The sequence below is a fragment of the Octodon degus genome, unplaced genomic scaffold (genome assembly GCF_000260255.1).
Source record: "Octodon degus isolate 3935 unplaced genomic scaffold, OctDeg1.0 scaffold00101, whole genome shotgun sequence".
Taxonomy (NCBI): domain Eukaryota; kingdom Metazoa; phylum Chordata; class Mammalia; order Rodentia; family Octodontidae; genus Octodon; species Octodon degus.
In genome coordinates this window covers 1,405,795-1,426,711 of record NW_004524677.1, presented here as the reverse complement: position 1 = coordinate 1,426,711, position 20,917 = coordinate 1,405,795, and positions in this window count along the sequence as shown.

Here is a 20,917-nt window from a genome sequence, read left to right as displayed (position 1 = left end):
CTCTCTCTCTCTCTCTCTCTCTCTCTCTCTCTCTTTCTTCTCTTTCCTCCTCCCTTCCCCTCCGCTCCCCTCCCCTCTCCTCTCCTCTCTCTCTTATCTTTGTGGTCAGCTCAGCTTACTTGTGGGCGGGGCTGGCAAGGCATGTGGTGCCAGGTTTAAACCATGATTCCTGCTCCCCTAAACTTCCCTAAGCAGGCACTGTAGCCTGCTGAGCTATCTCGCTGGCCCAGGGATTTCATTTTTGTTTCACTCTTTAAGCTTTGAGATTGATTTATTTTTCTTTTGCTTAAGGAAAAAGATCATCATTAACTTCAAGTCTTCTTTCTTCAGTGTAAAACGTGAATGCTATAAACGACCAGCTAAGTGCTGATTTCACTATCTTGCACAAGTTTTCCATGTTTTATAAGGCAATGTTATTGCTTCATGGATTATTTAGAAGTATTTTATTTAATATCCAAGAGTTTTTGAGACTGTCCTTTTAGCGGTTACATTTCTCTAGTTCTCATAATTCTGTTTGAGTGAAAGAATGTTCTGTGTGTTTACTAAGGTGTTTGTTTTGTCATCCGGAATATGTTCTATCTTGTTCAGTGTTTCATATACACTTAAAAATGTGTTCTGCTATTGTTGGCTGTGAAGTTTATAAATTTGAAATATAGTCAGTTGACTTTTTTTTCGCAGTGTTTCTATTATCCTTGCTGACATTCCTGGAAATTGATTTTACTGTTTACTGGGACATGTGTTGAAATCTTCAACTTAAATTATGAATTTGTCCATATTTTTGTCATTTTTGTATTTGTCTATGTAAGTTTCATGCATTTTGAACCTCTGTTGTTTGGTGCTTGTGTATTTAGGAGTCATGTTATGGGTTTCTTGGTAAATTTACATTTTAGAAATAGTGCTCCTTTCTGATAATCTTAAGTTCAAAAGTCTGTTTTGTTCACTTTAAATTTTTTTATATTGACATTTAAATGGTTTAATTTTTCCAGTTATACTTAAAATGAGTTTTTGTAAGCTCTATAGGTTTTTCTGTGTGAAAATATTCAAATGCTCTTTTCCTTAACCTACTTGTGCTGTCATTGTTGAGTATAATTCTTGATATATTTGGAATAATATCTAACACTCTTGTTATTCATTTGATTTATGTTTATTCTCTCTCTTATTTGTTTCTCTTTTCTGGACTTTTTGGTGCTATTTTTACCTTCCTCTTTAGTATTGAGTGTCCTCTATTGCGTATTATGCTCTATTTCTTTTACACAGTACTTCAGTGGTTGCTCTGAAGATGACAGTATACCTACTTAGCTTGCCTTTCTCAACTTGAACCCAGTGGTTGACGTCAGAATGTAGAAAACTTACTATCATGTAGGTCCCCTCCCTTCATGCCTTTTGTGCTACAGTTGTGTTATATATTATGTCTACATGCCTTAAAACGTGTGTCAGACTATGCTATGTAGTTTGCTCTCTATCATCATAGATATTTAACAGCACTCTGAAGAAGAATATTCTGCTATATTTACCATTCAGTTATATACTATCCTGTTGCGTTCCTTTATTCTTCACCATTCAAGTCTCCTATACTTTATTTTTCCATCGATGATGTTCAATTAGCAATTCTTTTTGTACTGAAATCCTGGTAAGGAACTTTTTCATTGTCATGTACTTGTTAATTTACTTATTTTTCTGAGGAATATTTTTGCTTGTATAGAATGATGAGTGAGTTTTCTTCTTTTCTGCCCAGGATTTTAGATGTATTGTTTTACTTTTTCATAGCCCCCAATCTTTGGTATATGGGAAGTCAAATCTTCATTGTTCTAAGTATTGCAGTAGTTTTCTCTGGTTTTATATTCCATGTTTATAGTAGCCTTTAATATTGATTCTAATAACCTTTGTATAAGTTTCTTCATTTATTCTGTTTAGAGTTTGCTAAACTTCTTAAATGAGTAGGTTTATGTCTTCGAATGGGAAGTTTTCAGATGCTATTCTTTCAAATAGTTTTCCAGCAAAATACTTTGTTCCCATATTTTCAGTTCTACAAATTTTAAAACATTTCGCATGATGCTACAAGTGTTTGGGATTTTCTGGCCATTCATTTAAAAGTTTTTCTTTCCTGTACCATTCAGATTAGATCATTAAAAACAATTATCTTCAGTTTTAGGACTTTTTGCTGTCAGTCTGATTATTCCATTGAGTTCAGCCAGTGAATTTCAAAATTTGATTATATACGTATTAAAAATTTAAAAATTTCTAGCCATTACTTATATCATTTGTGTAAGACCTTTTTTAAATGGAGTGTGCCCTTACTGCTTGGACAAATTTTGTAATAGTAGCTTTAAAGTTTTCCTCAGACAATATCAACATAGATAATACTAATGTTGGTATTTTTCTGTTGTAGGCAGTTGACCTCATTGATCTCAGGGTCCAGGTTCTGAGAAGGACATGGTGTGCTCAGTGTCACTTCCTTTGTCAGTGCCTTTGAAGTGCTGTTGTATCTATCTCCTATGTGTGCATTCTGTAGCCATCCTGAGTTTTAGATATTGGTCTTCCTTACAGTTCACATCTTAGTGTTGATGGAATGCTGCAACACATGCACATCTTGAGGTGCTCTGGATAGTTTATAAATATTTACTCTTGTCACCCTCCTAGTCCCCTTCTCCCTGTGATGACCCCAGAAAGTGTTGGTTTCCCAAATCTCCACTTTTCAGTTCAGACAGGAAGATGATAGCCTTTATTTCTCTATCCCTGTCATGCAGTTGTTACAACTGTGATCATTTTCTGAGCCTAATTGCAGCAAGAAAAAAGGTGAAAAAAAGAAAATAAAAACCAGGTGCATTTCGAACACACTATGCATTCTCATAGCCTCCAAAAGTGAAAATAAAAAGACTTAATATGTGTTACATATAGGCACCAACTCCCATGACAAATGTAACCATTATGTACTACAAGCATGTGCTCATAAAGTAAAAATTAAAAAAAGACAAGAAAGCTTGTCTTTCTTCACTGTGAGGCTCCTGGCGTCCCCTTTACCATCACTGTTGATGTTTCAGTCAGGATACCACTGTGCTCACTGGTTTACTTAATTACTAGGGTGGAGTAGGGAGGCTGGGAAGGTAAGACAGCAAGGGAAAAGGCAAAACAGTAAAGCAGAATTTCTATTTTCTTTTTTAAATTTTAATGTCTGCATATTTATTTTTATAGCATATTTTATTTATAACATTTTTGATGGGGGTACCAGGGATTTTTAAAAATAATTTTATTGAGAAACAAATAGCAATGGGACAGTTTTAATACCAATCAGTAGGACAGTTTCAATAATAAATACATTGCACATTGTTGTCTGAGAGGTTATTCATTGTACAAGATACAGACATGGCATCTCGACCACAAATGTTATTAGAACAAGTCTTATTCATTGAATTAAGAGAAAGCAGCTGTATATCTATCCTATTTTAGATATACAGACACAAAAATGGTTCTTCATTTATATCCTCATTTTTGGTTCAGTTTTGTCAGAGAAGGGTATTCCATTGTCATTTAAATATTGTTTGTATGTGAATTCAGCAAAATATTCCAATATAGTCCAGTAGTCCATAATAGTAGTGGGTCATCCACAGCACTGGCAATGTCAGCAGTTGTTGACCTGAGCCCTTTAAAGCCCAGCATAGCAACATGGCTTCAACACTTATACCTAAATTTTATACTTTCTGCTGGATGGTTAAGACCAAGATAAAGCAAGAACTATATAACAAGAAATGTAACTTTTGTATCTGTTACTGTCAGCCAAGTCCCCTCAGGATTTATCCCGAAACGCTATATTGCTGTTTGAAGATCCTTTGTCAGCATCAGACATTTGGATGAGTCACGGCCATTGCTTGACCAATTTGCTCTCTGTGAGAGCCTGAGAGAATATTTTCTCTCCATGTGACTCTCCTTAGGCACACTCTACATCATTGATCACATTTCTCTGAAAATTTGGGACACAACTGAGTTACATGTTTTTACAGTATAGGTTCCCTATGTTCTGAATCTTCATTGAACTTGAAAGGCTAAGGGCAAAATGTTGGCTGAACTTGCAGTCCTTATTTTTCTCTAATTTTCAGTCTGCAAAATTAGGTTGTAAAGCCTCCAGAGAAGAAGCTTATTATGACCCTACAACATATGCAGTTGGGTTTAACCTATCTGTCTGAATATTAAACATTTTAGGCATTACATGTAACAGGTATTTTTGCATCAAGTATTGATATGTTAAACTTTAAGTCCCTATAGAATATGAAGAAAAAATTTAAAAATAAAACAATATTTTAAAAAATGAATAAACAATTACATATTTTTACGCAGAAATTTAGAAATCTAACCATGTCTAGCATTGTAGCAGGACAGTCCTGTGACATTTTTTTCTTGTCACTAATTTTCATTTATTACCCTTTTTTAAAACAAACATTTACTTGAGAGACAGTATGGCAATAATTGGTGTCATGACAAGCAGTACGTATTTAGAAGGCCAGAATGACAGGCATTACAAGCATTATCCTACAATTACACATTGCTATCTTCAGTGCAGTTGCTTAGTTCCCAGGTATCAGCATATATAGTTAGTCAGGGTGAGAATCCTACCAATTAACTGTTAGCAACAAAAACTTGCTGATGTTTCTCAGGATTATTGCCTTAACGATCTTGTGCATATAAATGTATTACTTTGCCCCTGTCATGTATCCTAGCTTTTCTCCTTGCCCTCTCTCCATTGTCTAATCCTCAAGTTCTCACTTTCCTTTTAATTTTGCTATTCTTTTCTATTTGTATTTCTTCTTTTGATTTCTTATACTAGGAAGACTGTATGATATTTACAAATGTGGGCCTGATTTATTTCACTTATGAGTATATCTTCAAGTGGCATCCACTTAAATATAAATGTTTCAAGATTATCATTCTTTATGGCTGAGTAATACTCCATTGTGTAAAAATACCACAACTTTTGCATCCATTCCTCAAGTGACGGACATGTTGGTTGTTTCCAAGATTTGGCTATCACAAATTGTGCTGCTACAAACATAGGTACACCTATGTCACTATAATATGATGTTTTAAGTTCCTCTGGAAAATTCCCAGTAGGGGAATAGCTGGCTTGAACAGGATTTCCAGTCCTTGTTTTTAAGGAGTCTCCACACTGATTTCCATAATTGTTGCACTGGCCTACATTCACAACAGCATTGGAGAAGGGTTCCTTTTTCCCCACAGCCTCTCCAACATATGTTATTGGTTGATTACTTTTGATAGCCATTCTTTCTGGGGTGAGATGATATCTCAGTGTTATTTTAATTTGCATTTCATGGATGGGTAGTGATGTGGACGATTTTTTCGTATATTTATTTGCTTCTATAATATAGACCTTTGAGAAGTGTGTATTCATCTCAGATGCCCATTTCTGGATTGGGTCTTTAAAGTTTGGGATCCTAATGTTTTGTAGTTCTTTATAAATTCTAGAGAGCAGACCTTTATCTGGGTGCTTATTTGTCAAGATTGTTTCCCAATTTGTACATTGTCTTTTCACTTTGCTGGTAATTTCTTTTGATGTGCAAAAATTTCTCAATAAGAGGAGGTCCCAGTTGTTAATTCTTTCAAGTGTTACCCCTGTGATTTGATTTTTGTTCATGAACTCTTTGCCTATCCCTATGTCTTCAAGAGTTCCTCCTACTTTCTCTTCCAGGAGATTTAGTGTTTCTGTTTTAATATTTAGATCCTTAATGCATTTTGACTTTAGCTTAGTTCATGGTGATAGACCTGGGTCAAGTTATAATTTTTATCGTGTAGAGAGCCAGTTTTTCCAGTAGCATTTGTTAAAGAGGCAATCTTTCTTCCAGTAAACATGTTTGGCTACTTTGTCAAGGATCAGGTGGCTGAGTATGTTCATACAGGCTTCCATACCTTCTAATCTATTCCATTGAACCTCAGGTCTATTTTGTTGCCAGTACTACGCTGATTTTAATCACAGTAGCTTTACAGTAGAATGCCAAGTCTGGCATCGTGATGCCTCGTGCCTTGTCTTTGTTGCCCAGGATTGCCTTTGCTATTCTAGGTATTTTTTTGGTTCCAAATAAATTTTAGGAATGATTTCTCTAGGTCTGGAGGGAAGGTTGGTGGTACTTTGATAAAGATTGTATTGAATTGGAGGAGCAATTTTGGGAATATGACCATCATTCCAATGTTGATTCTTTCTATCCAAGATCAGGGAATATCTTTCCATTTTCTGAAATCCTCTATGATCTCTTTTTTTAGAGTACTTTGATTTTCCTCGAAAAGATTTTTGACTTATTTAGTTAGATTAATTCCAAGGTATTTTATTTTCCACAGTGCTATTGTAAAAGGAATTGTTTATCTAATTTTCCTCTCACTGTGTTTATTATCTGTGTAATGGAATGTTAATGATTTTTAATATTGACTTGTATCCTCCTATGATACTGAATTTGTGTATCGATTTTAGCAGCTTTTTGGAGTTTTTTGGGTCTTCCCTGTAAAGTATCGTGTCATCTGCAAATAATGATAATTTAACTTCTTCTTTTCCTATTTTTATTCTTTTATTTCTCTCTCTTCTCTAATGGCTCTAGCTTATGAATCCAGAACTATATTGAATAAGAGGGGTCATAGAGGACATCCTTGTCTTGTACCAGATTTGAGAGTAAAAGATTTCTGTTTTCCCCATTTAGAATTATATTAGCCATTGGGTTGTCATAGATGGCTTTTATCAGATTGAAGTAGAGGCCATCTATTTCAATTTTCTGTAGGACCTTGAACATGAATGTGTGTTGGACTTTGTCAAAAGCCTTTTCTGCATCAATTGAGATAGTCATGCGGTCTTTATATTTGGCTCTATTGATATACTGTATTACAATTATATGTGTGTATATTGAAACATCCTTGCGTCCCTGGGATGAATCCTACCTGGTTATGGTGTATAATCTTTTCGATGATTTGCTGTATTCTATTTGCTAGGACTTTTGAGGATTTTGGTATCTATGTTCATGAGGGAGATTGGCCTGTAGTTCTCTTTTTTAGTTGCATCTTTCCCTGGTTTTGATATCAGTATAATACTTGCCTGCAGGAGTGATTTCAGGAGGATTGCCTCCTTTTCAATTTCATTGAAGAGTTTGAGGAGTATAAGGATTATATCTTCTGTAAATTTCTTGTAGAATTCAGCTGTGAATGCATCAGGACCTGGAATTTTCTTTGTCAGTAGATTTTTATTATTACATTTTGTATTGCATAGGTTGTTATGGTGTTATTGAGAATTGTTATATCTTCTTGATTCAGTTTTGATAATTTGTACCTTTCTAGTCATCTGTCCATTTCTTCTATATCATGTATTGTGTGAGAGTAAAGGTTCCTCATGTAGCTATTGACAATATTCTGAATTTCCACTGGGTTTGTAGTAGTTATACCCTTTTTATTCCTTATTGCTTGTGTTTGAATTTTTTCTTTCCTCTTTTTGATGAGGTTAGCTAGGGGCTTATCGATTTTATTTAATCTTTCAAATAACCAGCTTTTTGATTCCTTAAATCTTTGAACTGTTTTCTTCATCTCAGTTGAATTCATTTCTCCTCTAATCTTTATGATTTCTTCCCATCTATGGGCTTTGGGTTTGGTTTGCTCTTCCTTTTCTAGATGTTGGAGGTGCAACATTAGGGTGTTTATTTGTTCCCATTTTGTTTTCCTAATGTGTGAGTTCACAGTTATAAATTTCCCTATGAAAACTGCTTTCTTCGCATCCCATAAATTCCGAAAAGTTGTGCTTGAATTTTCATTGAATTGTAGATAGTGTTTAATTTCATCTGTCACCCATTTGTTGCTGAGTAGGGTGTTGTTCAATTTAGATGTATTCAGGTTTTTTTTTTTTTTTCTGTTTTCTTGTCTTCTTTATTTCCACTTTCATTGCACTGTGGTCAGATAATATGCATAGGATAATTTCTGTTTTCTTGCATATATTTAAGTATGAACTAAGGACCAGTATGTGGTGTATTTTAGAAAATAACTCATGTGCAGCTGATAAAAAGTATATTGAGCTGTGGTTGGGTGGAACACTCTCTATATGTCCACTAAGTGCATTTGTTCCATGCTTTTGTTCAGTTCTGTTACTTCTTTGCTAATTTTTTGTCTGCTTGACCTATCTTTTTGTGATAAAGGGGTGTTAGGTTCTTCTGTTAAGACTGTGGTATTGGATATTAAATTTTTCATGTCCATTAAGATTTGTCTTACATTGTTGGGTGCTCCTGTGTTTGGTGCATATACATTTATGAGTGTTACCGCTCCCTCTTGAATTTTTCCCCTAAGAAGTATATAGTGGCTTTCTTTATTTTGTTTGATCATTCTTGGTTTGAAGTTGAGACTCTCTGAGAGCAGTATTGCTACCCTGCTTTTTCCTGTGGTGGTAACATGTGTAGTATTATTTTCCATCCTTTGACTTTCAGCCTATGAATTTCTTTTATGAGTTAAGTGTGTTTCTTGTATACAGCATATTGTGGATTTTATTTCCTAATCCACTCTGCCAATATGTTTCTTTTAATTGGTGAACTGAGTCCATTTCCATTGATGGTTATAATTGAGATATATTGATTTACGATCGACGTGTTATTTACCTGCTGTTGTTTATCCTTTTTCTCCTGTGTTTTATTGTTTGCCCTATTTAGTGGGCTCCTTCTGTTCTCATTCATGGATTTCTGATCAGTTTGGTCACTCTTTAGAACATCTTTTAGTTGTCTGTGTAGGGTTGGCTTTGTCATCATGAAATTCTTTAGTTGTTCTTTGTCATGGAAGTATGTCACTTCTCCATCAAGCTAGAAAGAGAGTTTTTCAGGGTACAGTCGTCTGGGCTGGAATTTGTTTTCATACAGGACTTGAAGTACTCTGCTCCATACTCTTCTTGCCTTCATGGTTTGTTAAGAGAAATCTGCCATTGTTCTGATGGGTTTTCCTTTAAATGTGATCTGTTTCTTTTCTCTAGCAGTTTTCAGTATATTGTTCTTTTGCTGGATTTCTGGGATCTTGACTACTATATGTCTTGGTATATTTTTAATTGGGTTGAAGTTATTTGGAGTTCTGTATGCTTCAGTTAACTGAATGTCAGCATGCTTCCTCATATTTGGGAAGTTTTCTGCTCTTATATCTGCCCTTATTCTTTTTATGCCATTTGCATTGACTCCTTCTTTCTCATTGATGCTTAGTGGTGTCACATTGTTCATCTTTGCATTGTCTTGCAGGAGATGTATTATTTTTTCCTGCATCCTAGTTGTTTTTAAGAGATCTTTTCTTGCCTTTTCACTGGCTGAAACAGCATCTTTAGGAGCCGAAACTCTATCTTCACTTTCACTCAAAGAGTTTTGCAAACTTGTGATTGAAATTTTAAGTTCCTCTATATCTCTTTGACTCTGCTTCTTGTGATCTATTTCTTTCCTGTATTGCTCATTCAAGGCATCTGTTGCTTTTCTAATCTCGTCTAGTTCTTACCAGTGTCTTCTTGAGAAGAAGTTATTGATTCTCTTACTTCAGAGATTATTCTGATCTGATCTCTTCTGTATGTGTCTGTATTTGATTCTTTACTTCCATTGCTATTAATTTATAGGTTTCTTTTTTATTTCAGTGCTTAATTCTGATCAGAGTTCCTCTACACCTTTCTACTATTGTTTCTTTACTTCAGACACTATTAATTCAGACATTTCAGCTATGGTAGTGTCCTCTGCACTTGTTCTGGTTGGGCTTGGGACCTGAGATTGCATTTTGCTCCTTCTCTTTGTTATTTTGTATAGCACTGTCCTTTGATCCTTGGTGTACAGCTTTGGTGTAGTTATAACCTTACAACCTACTAAAATATGGGTGCAGATCTACTAAGTTTGAGTTTATCCAGTTATGTCTGGCTTGGTTCTGGCTACTGTGCTCAGCTCCTTCCTGTTGCAGCCCTGGGAGCTGAACCTGTTTTCCCCTCTGGTAAGATGTTCTTCTCCTGGATTAGCTGGGTGTTTTTGGCCCCTAGTTTCTCTGCAGGGACTTCAGCTGCAGACTTTCACCTCAGGCCTGTATGTCAGGCCTGGGCTGGGTCTGGAGTAATCCAGGAGAGCACAGACGCTCTCCCATACACTCACTGGACCTGGGTTTGGGTGAATTTCTATTTTTTAAGCAAGTGAAGTCCTCTCCTCTAGTATGCAAGCCTGAAGCCAAAGGCTGTTCGTACTCTAACTGCAAGAATACCTGTTTATGATTTTTAAGTACATTGATTCCCAAGCCTGGCAAAGTAAAAGTGGCAAAGTCACTGGTAATTTCTTGGTACTTAGAATTCTATTCTTCCCCAATCTGTCTGCTGCTACTTACTTTATCAGTATCTTTGAATACCTGTTCACACATTCTGCAAATGTTTTACAGTTGCATACAATGAAAGACAGAAGGTATAGTTTTCTTATCCTCTCTTATCTGGAATATGAGTCTCAATTAATTGTTTTATAATCACATAACACAAGTGCTGAGAATGTCCAAGAAGATCTTCAGAGGTGGTATGAGAGAAATACCACTGTAATACTGCCTAAATCCTAATGCTTCAGTTTGCTTTGTGACATCATTTTGTGTTCTGTTTGTTTTAGATAATTAAGAGTTAATAGTAAAGAAGGAAGGAGCCAGGGAGATGGCTCAGGAGAATAAGTACTTCCCTGGCAAGCACAAGAGCCTGAGTTCAATGCACAGTTCTGCCAAAAATAAAAAAGAAAGAAGTAGAAAAATATATGTAACTATGGTATGGGTTAGCCCCTTGTGATCTGCCTATGAGCCAAGTCCAGTTTTACCACCATACCATTTTCTATTTTTGGTCTTTGTTTTAATATTTATTTTTATTAGGACATGTTTACACTTCATAATGTTACATCTTTTTCATGTTACATGGACGTAACACACATTATTATGGCTTTAGTCTCTTACCCTTTGCCTCCTTCCACACGCCCCCATCTCTTAATCTCCTATTTTAAAGAGCTATATTTCCAAGATTTCTCTTATTCATCTATTATTTTGCACTTCATTTATAATTTGACTTTTTCATATCAGAGAAATCATGTGAAATTTCAGCTTGTGTGATTTATTTCACTTAACATTATAGTCTCCAGGTGCATTTATTTTTCCCATAAATGATACACATTTGTCTTTCTTGATGGCAGAATAAATAGTACTCCCTTATTCATACATCCCACATTTGTCTCTCTGTTAGTCTGTTAATGGACATACAGGCTTCCTACAAGATGTAACTATGATAAGTTCTGATATTGCCCGTGTGTGTGTGTGTGTGTGTGTGTGTGTGTGTGTGTGTGCTGTGATAACAGTGTTCAGTAGGGATAGAGAGATTGGTTTCCATTTTCATTTTTCTTTGTGCAGGCCCTGGCATTTGACAGGCAGATACTTGGCCACTGAGCTGTATCTCCTGTCCCTGTCTGGTTTTCAATACCTAAAATATTTGCTACTTGGCTTTTACAGAAAATGTCTAGCTACTACTCAACAAAGGCACCTGAACCCCACTGATTTTAGCTAGATTTTCCCCAGAAGACACCTTTCTGCTGCACTTCTATGCTGATGGGTAGTCAATTATAATAATGGAGGGGGCTTTGCATTGTTGTTCTCCAATCCTAATTCCATTAATTCAACTATCACTAATAAGATATTATTTCTTATGTACTTGGATAGATTCTTAGAATAAAATGCTAAAAACACACATTTGATTCCTGCCTTCATGAAGCTGTAAATATGAAACATATTCTGTAAAGAGTTGATGAAAATCTTTCCCTAAAAGCCCTTTACTGATTGTAAGTCCATACTTTAGGGCAACATTAATCAAACCTAGTGTCTTCCTACATGGCAGCATGTCTGACCAGAAGACAGTTGTCAGGCTTTCTTATAATCATTTCTTTTAAGGTAGATATCCCGCTTTTCATTTCTGATCAAAAGATCAGTTAAATGAAATCTATGCACATGCACTATGCCATTTTTGTATCATCTATAAATGTTGCCCATAAAGTAAATCTGACTTGTATATTAATTCCAAGAATGTACATAAAGCATCATTGTTGATAATGAAAGTCTTGGTTTAAAAACTTGAGGGACATTTTCCACTACAAATTATACAACATTTGTTTCAAAATTCAGGAAATTTGTCCAATCTGATTGAAAATAAAATTGTGTTGAATTCATCTCATCTTCTGAATTCCAGGAAATATCCACATTTACTGGATTTTAAACACTCATTCTGCCTGTCAGTTTTATCTCAACCATAAACTACTAGCACTTAAAGTATGTATAAATACCAGGCAACTTTAAAAACTAATTTGTTGATGTGTTTCATTATAGATTTAGGGAAACTGCAATTCATATAATGGTCTAAGAGTCACAAAAATGCAAATAAGAATTGGGACTGGAGAAAAATATCAATGTCAAAAAATTTAAGTAAAAATATGACTAAACAAAATCTGTAGGTAATAACTCTGAGACACTTTTAAAATATGTTTCATATTGTTTGTAGTGGCTAGCCAAGATATATGATTCTGGATGGAGACAGATTTCATATCAATAGTATAAATAATTTTTTGAAACTTTAACATTTGATCATTTGGACTTTTGACCCAAGAGAAAGTAAAAATTTGGACATTAAGGAAAACAGAACAATTGATATGAAGTTTCTACAATATTTTCCTCAACCTTATTCTGTTTTTTGACTCCTATATACTCATAGGCAGAGCTAAACATTGCCATATTTTAGACATAGAAATCATTTAGATTGCTATCCCCATTTGTCAGTTTGTCAATACTCATCCAATCATTTGCACTATTTTTATTTTCATAATCTTCAACTCTTTAGTAGTTTCCACTGTTGATCCAAGAGAATAAACCAGAGATGTGTAGCTTGATCCCTAAGTTAATTTTTAAATTTAAATTAAATATATTTATTTATTCACTTGCAGTGCTGCAGATTGAATTCCTGACCCAGCACACACTAGGCCAGGTTGCTACTGCAGAACCACATCTCCAGCCCTAAATTTATTTCATTGTGTTTATGTTACTGGAGTAATGTCATGTTTTGATAGATTGCATAATCTTGTATAATTAAGTTAAATATCCCAATCCCTTCAGGTATTTATTCTTTCTGTGATAAAAGTTTTCTTTATTTTTCTTTTCTTCTTTTTTAAAAAAATGTATTTGGTATAGAATCTTACTATGGAGCTCAAGCTTATAGTAATCCTTCTGTTTTCAGCCTCCCCAGCATCACCACGCCTGGACTGTGTGACTGGCTGAGGGTGCCTGAGGGCGGGGCTAGTGCAGCATGTGGTGCCAGGGATCGAACCCCGGTCCTTGCACTTTAGCAGGCACTTAGTCTGCTGAGCTATCTCACCCATCCATGTGGTAAAATTTTTCAAAATAGTTTCTTCTAGATTTTGATATTTACAGTTTATTATCATTACCTATACTCCCCTTACAGTACAGCATCACATCAGAACCTTTTACTTCTAACTATGACTTCCTTAGTAACTACTGCTAAATCTCTCCCTCTCCCGTCTCTGTCTTTGGGAGATAGATACTTCAGTATTGCTAGCCTCTGAAAAATAACAAATCTGCTCTCAAGTTCTACTAGATGAACTTATTTTTGTTGTTTAATTCACCATATGAGTGAGATCCTACTTGTTTTTCTGTGTGTGATATATATTAATTGACATAATGATCTCCAGTTCACTTCATGTTGTTATAAATGGCAAGATTTCATTCTTTTCATGGGTAAATAGTGTTGTGAATATATAGCACACTTCATTTATTCCTTATCGATTGATGGGCACTTAGGTTGTTTCTTTTCTAAGCTGCTGTAAGTAATGTTGCAAGAAACACAAAATGGCAGGTGTCACTTTACCATACTACCTTTATTTCCTTTAAATATATACTCAGGAGTGATACTGAAGGTAATGCTGTTTTCTATAATGTCTGCAGTAATTTATATTCCACCAACTGTAGGAAGTCCAAGAGTTTCTTTTCCTCTACATCTTCACCACTATTTGCTGTTTTCAGTTGTTTTGAGGCTAGCCATTCCAATGAGGGTGACAGGATGCTTCACTGGGATTTTTAATTTACATTTTTTTTTTTTTGATGACTGATGATGCCAAAAGATCTCTGCAATGAAAATTTCAAAGCATTGTGAAATAAATTGAAGAGAACACACAACAAATTGTAAGATTCTCATGTCTATGGTTTGGAATAGTCAATATTATTGAATTTTCTATTATACCCAATGTGATCTACATATTCGACACTATCCCTACAAAAATGGCATTCTTTATAGAACAAGGGAACACATCCTAAAATTTATACAGAGCCACAAAACCATTGAGCATTCAATACTGAATTGAGAAAGAACAATTTAAGAGGCATTAGCTAAGTTTGGCTTTGCTATATATTACAAAGTTGTAGTAATCTACATAACATAGTATTAACATAAATCCCTACACATAGAGCAATGGAGGAGAATAAAGAGCCTCGAAGCAACTCCGGTCACTGGTAGTCCTCAAACATGCAAAGAATAGGCACTGGAAAAATAATAGCCTTTTCAATTAATGATGCTTGATAACTTGCCTATCCATATATATACAAGAATCATAATAAACCCTTTTATCTTACTAGTTACTAAAGTAAAGTCAGGGCTGCTGAGATAGCTCAGTGGTCTAATGTAAGCTTAGGCAAATGCACAGGGACCACAGTTCAATCCCCCGCACCACATGCTGCACCAACCCTGTCCCCAGGGTGGGCTGAGCCAGCCACTAAATAAATAAATAAATAAATAAATAAATAAATAAAGTCAAAATTGATTAACACATATGAGATATAAAACAATGAGACTGTTGGAAAAAAAACATCAATTTAATGCTTGTGCACAATGGAATGGGTAAGGCTTTCTTGGATTAGACCTCCAAGGCACAAGAAGTAAAAGTGAAAGTTGAAAAATGAAATGATATCAAACCTAAAAGCTTCTACGCATCAAAGAAAACAATAGGAAAGAGAGACAGTCTACAGAATAGGAGAAAAGCTGCCCCAACTGTGTGTCTGACAAGGGTTTGATATCCAGCACACATAATGAAGGAATTCCAAAACTCAATAGCAAGAATACAAATAATTCAATTTAAAATGAGCAGTAGACATAAAGAAACATTATAAACCTCAAAAGAAGGTATATAAGTGGTCAACAGGTATATGAAAAGTGTGCAATATCTATTTATTTTCATGAGCATTCCTTTTATAAACTCTTGTTAGTATAAATTATGGGACTATATGGAATTATAAAAGCACAGGTCATATAATTTTCCTACCTTTTCAATAATATTAGAAAATATTAATATGGGTGAATAAACATAAAAAATAAGAATAAAAATAGAGGGTTCTTAATATAGCTGATACATATTATACAGTTTCTAGAGAGACAAACATTGCCATTCATTTCGTCTCTCTTGGACATGCAGTTCTAACCCCAGATTTCATGGTATAGTTGAGTTCTGCCATGTAAGCTTCTTGTATTCTTTTTTATTTGCCAATATATTCACCTTCATAAGTCATTTTAAAATTGTTTTCATAAAAAGTGGAATTTATTTATTTATTTTTATGTATTTAGTACAGAGTCTACAAGGTCTCATTACACGGATCAGACTTGTAGTGATCCTCTTATTTTTAGCCTCCCAAGCCCTGGGATTGCAGGTTCACACCACCACACCCATAACTGGTCTCAGCACACCCCAGGAGCAGGGCTGGCACAGCCCACCAAGAATCGAAACCCGGTCCCTGTGCCTGCCTAAGCAGGCACTTTAGTCTGCTGAGTTATCTGGCTGGCCCTTTACTATCATAAAATTATGAGAACTTTTTTCTTTATTTTTCCCTCTTTTTTATTCTTTTGATTTTATTTTCTATTGTATTTATCTAATCTATTAACTGTCTTTAACTGACTTTTATTTCCTTTCAATTTGTATTCTTTATTTTTCAAATTTTACTTCTTTTGCTCTCCAATTCCTCACCCCTTCCATCTTTACTAGCATAATTATTAGACAGCTTTATCAACCTTTAGACATTTAGTTAATTCTATATTATTAATGAATTAGTTTCCATTTTTAGTAATGGTATACTGTTGCATTTAGTAGATATTTACTGCTTTGGGTCTATGTTAATATTATGTATCTCTTCTTTATGTTTAAGGGAGATAAAGTGATAGCTTTCATTGGTTCTCATGGTATTTCAATATCTACTTTGTCTCTGACTGTATTATTTTGCTGATTTTGTTGCCATTGCCAGAGCAGCATAGTTGTTGTTATTGCTTTTGACTTTATGCCAACACCTGGTTTGAAATTGTGTCATTGAAAATACTGTGTCATGAAAGTTTCAGTGGCACAATCAGTGAGTGCACAGTATTATTGTATCATCCTGTCTAGAGAACTGGGTGCTATGACAATTACATTGCCCCTCTCCTTTCCAAATGAACAGAAGGCTTTAGACCTTTGAAGAGAGATAAAAGGCATATAGTTAGCCACACCTGGAATGAATTACAGGAAAGCAAACACTAAATAAAGAAATCTTCATACTAGCCAAAATACTTGCCACTATAAGCAACCCACAAACTTCGGTGTGCAAGTACACAGACATACACACATACAACACACACATACAAAAAAAATTACAAGTTGAGGTAAAAAAGACATACAAAACCATCAAACTTCTCATGAGACATCTAAAGGAAGGAAGTCAAAAGCCAAAGATCAGAATTTTATAGAATAATAAAAGATGTGACAAAACCTCAGATCAATAAGGCATCCAGTGAACTCAAAGATGGTATAAATAAATATATAATAGATTTAATGAATAAAATAATCAGGGAGGTAACAGAAAATACTATGCAAAATCTAGCTAAGTTAAGTGAAATGATATAAAACATGAAAGATCAGTTTAGCAAATAATTAGTTTCCAGGAAACAGTACCTACTAGAAATCCAGGGAATACAAAATAGAAAAAGAAACATTATTGAAAGTACAGGCAAAAGTGTCCCATGTGAGGACAGAATGTCAGAACCAGGAGACAGGGCTGCTGCAGCTGACCATGGACTCAGATGTACCTTAAAAACAATAAGAGGCTATGTGAAAGGATGTCAACAGCTGCTAGGTGATACAATAAAGTTAACTGGAATGAATGAAAAATTAGAAGAAAGCATAAATAGCATAAAAAATCTGTTTACAGAAATAATAGTAGACAATTTTAAATAGGAAGAGAGAATTCAACATAGGAAAGTAACTCATATAACAACTAAAAGAGCCAAAATCAGAAAAGAAATTCTCCATGATGTACTATAGTCAAAATCCCAGGAGTCCAATTGAAGAAATTACTCTTAAAATGTCTTAGAGAAAAAGAACAGAACAGTTATAAAAGGAAAACTATTAGAATTACAGCAGAATTCTCACCATGAACTTCACAGGCTAGGAGAGGTTGGAGTGAAGTATTTCAAGCCATAGAAGAAAGCTTTCAATGCAAATTGATATACCTTGCAAAACCATCTTTCTAAATTGATGGAGAAGCAAGGTTGTTCCATGACAAAGGGCACCTTAAAAATTAAGGGCTCCAAAGCCATTTCTACAAAGAATTCTCAATAATATCCTAGAAAGAGGTAATGAAGCTAACAATGCTAATGAAATTATATATAAGGTAAGAAATGGGGGGAAGGAATCAGCAACAGCAAAATAATCAAATGACAGGAATTAGTCAGTATTCAGTAACGTGTCTCAATGTGAGTGGTCTCAGTTTCTCCACCAAAGGGCAATGATTGGCAGATTTGATTAAAAAGCAAAACTCAACAGTATGCTATATACAAGGAACAAATTTAATCCAAAATTAAATTCATAGACTAAATATAAAAAGGATGGAGAAAATATTCAGTGTAGTGGGAGCCAAAATACAAACAGGAATAACTAGCTTATTTGCAAAGTGGATTTCAAGTCAAAACTGAACACTGGTCAGAAAAACGTCATTACATGTTGGTTCAAGAAATAATTCAACAGAAGGCAATCACAATTATAAATATACAAGCATCAAATACCATTATACCCAATCTCACAAAACACACACTATTGGACATAAATGATTATATATATATATATATATATATATATATATATATATGAACATCAATAAACCTATCTTGGTTACTTTTCTTTTGTTGCTAAAACAAAATACCCAAAACCCAAAATTAAGGAAGGAAAGGTTTATTTAACTCACACTTTCTGGAGGTTTTAGTCATTATCAGCTGGCTCCAAGGCAGGGTGGCACATGGCAGGGGGCAGCAGTTCATGGTGGCAGAAGGCAACAAAGGCCACAAGATCAGAAAGTGAGAGGCAAGCAAGCCTCTTTTCCTCCTTAAGGTAAGCAGGCTAGCCGTCCTAGGGCAGGTTTGTTGATAGTACTCATCCTATCTCTGTGTCCTCCTCTTGCACAAGCTGAGGATGTTTACAAAGCGAGGAAAACTCCCTGCTGAGTCACTTGGTTAAACTTCTAAACTTCTCAAGTTCATACAATGAATCAACCATTACAACATTATAGGGCATAAACAGCCATCCTCTACATGGGAAGATGGAGAACTGCTGAGTCACTTAGTTAAGCTTCTAAACTTCTCAAGTTGACATAGTGCATCAACCTTTACAACTCCACTATAAAAATAAACATCAACTAGAAAAATTAAAGAGTTGACCAAAGCTCTGCTCAAATGCATTTAGTACATATCTACCAAGTATCTTACCCAACAACTGAATACACGTTCTTCTCAACAGCATGTGGAACTAGGGCCAGCAAGATAGCTCAGCCGACTAAGAACCTGCTTAGGCAAGTTCAAGAACCACTGGATTTTGATTCTGGCAACACATGCCTCACCAGCCCTGCCCCCAGGCATGCTAAGCCAGCCACAGAGACTGGGCATGGAGTGGTGGCACAGTCCTGTAATCCCAGAGCTGGGCAGGCTGTAAACAAAAGGATCACTATGAGTCCAAGCTGCATAGTAAGACTGTACTGGTTGACACATTGTGTCAAGTTGAGAAGTTTAGAAGCTTAATTAAGTGACTCAGCAGGATCCAGGATTCTTAGTTTGTAAATATCCTCATCTTGTACAAGAGGAGAGCATGGACATTGTGTGAGTTTCACACCCGCAGCCCCAGGGTAGCTTGTTTATAATATAAAGAGGAGAGAGAAGCTTGCTAGAAGCCACAGCTGCATAAAAAGGAATCAGAATTATCCCATTTATGTTATCAAGCTATGGCAAAAGAAAAACAGAAATCAATGGCAAAAGAAACCACAGAACTTATGCAAACACATGGAAATTAAAAAGTACAGTCTAGAGTAATCAGCATGTCACTGAGGAAATCAAAGAAGAAATTAGCCAGTGGTGCTGGAGAAACTGGCAACCCATGTGGAGAAGCTTGAACCTAGACCCATATATCTCACCATGTACTAAACTCAAGTCAGAATGGATCAAAGATTTAATTGCTAAACTTAATCTGTGGGGCAATAAAATAGGAAATATCTTGAAGACACAGGTGAAAGATAGACTTTCTGAGCAGAACCCCGAGTGCAGAAGAACTAACATAAAGAATCAGCAAATGAAGTCATATCAAATTAAAAAGGGTTTGCAGAGCAAAAGAAACAGTCATCAGAGTGACAAAACAATCTGTAGAATGGAAAAAAGAATCCAGATACATCTTGGACAAAGAATTAGCACCTAGAATGTATGGAGAACTCAAAATTTAGGCCATTCCATAATCAAAATAAAGATACAAATGAAAACAGGTCACCAAAGTGAATAGACAACTTCTCAGAAAGAGTAAAAATTCCTAATAACTATAGGAAGAAATGTTGAACATTTCTAGCCATTAGAGAAATGTGGGTTAAAAAAAACACCAAGATTCCATCTTATTTCAGAGGAATGGCTATCATCAAGAAATCAAGTAATAACAAATTCTGGAGGGTATGCTGGAGAAAGGGAAGCCTTGTACATTGTTGCTAGGAATGTGAACTAGTACAAACATAAGGAAATCAGGGTAGAGGTTCCTTAAAAAACTATAAATAAAATTTCCATTCAAGCCAGATATTTCCCTTCTAAGTCTCTTCCCCCGAGTTTAAAAACATATTACAGTAATGAATGCTTGCTCATGTTTATAGCTGAACAACTCACAATAGCTCACTCTTGGAAGCAGCTTAGATGTCCATCAGCAGAAGGGTAGAAAAAGAAAATGTGGTATTTATACACAATGGGCACTTCTCTCCATAACACAGGATGAGTTTGAGTCATTTGTAGGAAAAAAGGTGCGATCTGAGGCCATAATGTTAAGTGAAATAAATCAGGCCCACAAGCTTACGTACTGCACAGATTTTCTTACACGAGGAACTCAAAGTGTAAATAGTTTCAAGACCAAAATGAAAGAGAAAGAGTAGGAAACAGGCAAACAGATATTTTGCAAATGTGATGAAGGCCAAGAGATGGAGCAAACATGGAGGGGGGTGGCGGAGGTTTTGTCTCAATCATTTAGCTTCGCCATTTGCGTGCACCACCCCCATGATTAATGTGACCGTTACGTGCATATAGTAATAGAAATAAAACACCAGTTTAAAAAGACATAGGCTATTTTTGATGTCATTTGTGTAGAAAGTAGAAGGAAATTCAAACAAACCATTTGCATGATTTATAAGTGCAGTTGAATTCAGCAGAGCAAGGGACTACACAGAGCAGAGGCCAGCAGTGCTGGGATAGTGGTGGCAACCGCATGAAGTACGGCCGTGCAGTTCAGCAGAAAACAAGGCTCCGATGAAGGGGAGGCTCATTCCTCTTGAATTCAGATCCTACAAAAACTATTATGCC